This window comes from Octopus sinensis, unplaced genomic scaffold (assembly GCF_006345805.1).
Source record: "Octopus sinensis unplaced genomic scaffold, ASM634580v1 Contig11491, whole genome shotgun sequence".
NCBI classification, from domain to species: domain Eukaryota; kingdom Metazoa; phylum Mollusca; class Cephalopoda; order Octopoda; family Octopodidae; genus Octopus; species Octopus sinensis.
Genome location: NW_021832380.1, coordinates 114,073 through 116,782, shown reverse-complemented (window position 1 = coordinate 116,782; position 2,710 = coordinate 114,073). Strand labels below are relative to the sequence as shown.

At 38.8% G+C, this 2,710-nt stretch overlaps 1 pseudogene; it reads left to right on the top strand.

Moving 5' to 3' along the window:
* The first annotated feature begins 1,099 nt into the window (after positions 1-1,099).
* On the top strand, positions 1,100-1,245 carry LOC115228967 (annotated as a pseudogene).
* The last annotated feature ends 1,465 nt before the right edge of the window (positions 1,246-2,710 follow it).

The following is a 2,710-nucleotide window of genomic DNA, read 5'->3' as shown; positions in this document are numbered from 1 at the left end:
ATTGAACTCTTCATATAGTTTTTCTTAATAGGATTTGTTTATATTTCTAAATGTGCATTTAATGATAAAATAGTTTGAAAATAATTATTGTTAATGAACTTGAGGGCGTCCAAAAAGTTGCAAACCCATCGAGTTCAATTGGTGTGTGAGAACTCGATGGTGTGCATTAAAGCTTATACCATCATTGTTGTCTAGCACAAAAAACCCGATATTGTGGTCCACGATGAAATCACCGGGGAGATTGTTATTGTGGAGGTGGGCATCACATGCCTAGACCGTTCGCAAATTATATGAAATCAAGAAAATTTTATTTTATGTTTTAGCTGGCAAAAAAATTTAAGTTATCCTATGTAAAATCTACCGTTCATTTATTACACAATTGTTGTGAGAAAATAAGAGACTCTTATCCTGAAATTGATTTTATGATCGCTACTGTACAAGCGGCAATTAACGAGAAAAATACAAGAGAACGAATAGTTAAAGACAGAAATATCGCTATTCCACCTCGTATGCATTGACAAGATGAAAAGTTGGCTTGAACCCGTCACTTATAATTCAGAAAATCTGATAATTCACTATAAATTATAGCTTAGGACACATTTCCAATCTGAGTAGATTTTACCAAATACATTAAAAAATTGTCAGACTAAGATTGTGTATAATTTATTTTAAAATGCGTTTTTATTTGCTCCACCCTAAATATGTAAAGATGTTCTAGTGTTTTACAGCTCAAATTAACGAATCTGATTTTTCTAAATGAGATCTCTTATTCTACTTTTTTGGAAACTTTTATAAAAACAAGGCAACACAAACATAAATACTAATAAAGCTCGTCAAGTAAAGTCAAGTAATTTTAGCATTAAATTGAACTGAAAGTTTTATTTAATTTTATTTAACGACCAAAAAATAAACAAGTAGTATTAAAAAATCAGATTTATATAAATTAAATAAATTTATAATTACTTTAATCGTAAAATATTATGGAATTCGATTAAAGAATACATTAAATAATTAAATTTATTTAGTTCAAAGCTAATTAAAAAACAACACATTTTGATGATTTAGTTATATCTATTTTTTAATGTGTGCATCTGCCAAATTACTTACCTGGTTGTGCATGTTTGTTATCAATTAGGCAAATATGCCATTCGCTGGCCGCCCATTGCACTTTGGGTCGCCTTCGGGTGTGGTCGGTTCCATACGGGCTGTCCTACGGCGTATTTTTTTCGTGTGCCTCGGTGCATTTTTATTTTAAAATTTTCTATTTTACATCCATCTAATAATTCAAAATAAAAAAAATATAAGTTCATAAATCACAGCTTCTTTGGATTCCGTCTTTTCACTCCGAGAATAAAGCTGCGCTCAACAGCAAGAAAAAATGTCATTCAGTCAAGCCGTCACGGGCAAAGTGCTTTTTCGGTTTGAAAGAATCCCGTCTTACGGAAACATCTTGAATCAAACTTCAAGTTCGAAAGGTACACTCACAATGGAGTCGACATTCAGGTCGGAAAACTTACGCTGGACTCTAGAGCCGAGGCCAGCTCCTCATCCACTTTGGAATCACTGCAGCTTTAGTCATATCTGTTGTGAATGGCTCAAGCCAATGACCCCAAGATGCTTCCGATGCAACCAGTTTGTATATACGTCTCACAGATGCACGGAAAAATTTTGATTCTGCTTCTTGGTGACGAACACAGGCACCAAAACTGCCCGAAATCGAAACCCTTTCCCCAATCTCCCAGCTGCAAAACTTGCATTAATTGTAACAACACTGGGCACCTGACGTGCTACGGTAGATCCCCATCTGCCAAAGCCGCAACAGCAGCCTCACGGACTTCGAATAACCCGCTGGCTTAAAGCCCCGTTCGCTGGGCAAAAGCCAAACGCACTGAGTCGGGCTGGACCAAAAGACCATCCCAGAGTCCGTCCAAAGTCGATGTGTGGATTCAGACATTGCCGGACCCAGCTGTCCACATCAACCGGAAGTCAGATACTGACGATCGTCCCAGCACCAATGTTAACCGCTCGGGTGTCCCCGCAAGAAGGCAAACACTCTTCGAGACAAAGTACTGCCGCAACCAAGTGCAGAACAGAGATGGCCTAATTGAATTCTTTCACCGTTGTGTAGGAGCCTTGACAAAACTCGGTGTAGAAACGGAGATGCTCCAACAGCTTCTGCTAGAAGGGAGCACATCAACAACATAGTCCCTTGAAAATCATCGCTGAGAATGCCCGATCTATCAAAAGACGGAATCACGTGAATTCCCTTGAGGTGAAAACCGATTCCTTCTGGCTAAAAGTCGGAGGCTTATATTCCAAAAACCTCTCCCCCAGCACCAGTTTGATTGATGACTTTTTCTCAAGCACAGCTCACTGCCTTCTCGTTGGAGACCTAAACTCAAAGCACACGGTGTTTGGCTGTCGGACGAACAACCAGGATGGTCATACACTGAAGAAAGTCACTGACAAAATCGGTGTATTTGTAAGAACCTTTGAATTCCCGAACCACCACTCGCCTAACAGCACGGACAACTTGTGCTTAAGTATCTGCAGGTACACTATAGCCAACCTTATGAAAGAGCCTACAGTTTTTGATGATATCGGGAGCGACAACCTACCAATGGAGGTCAAAATTCACGCAGTATTAAAAGGTAAGAACGCGAATTTACTCGGTTCTCTCTTTCGAAGATTAACTGGCCACACTATAGAA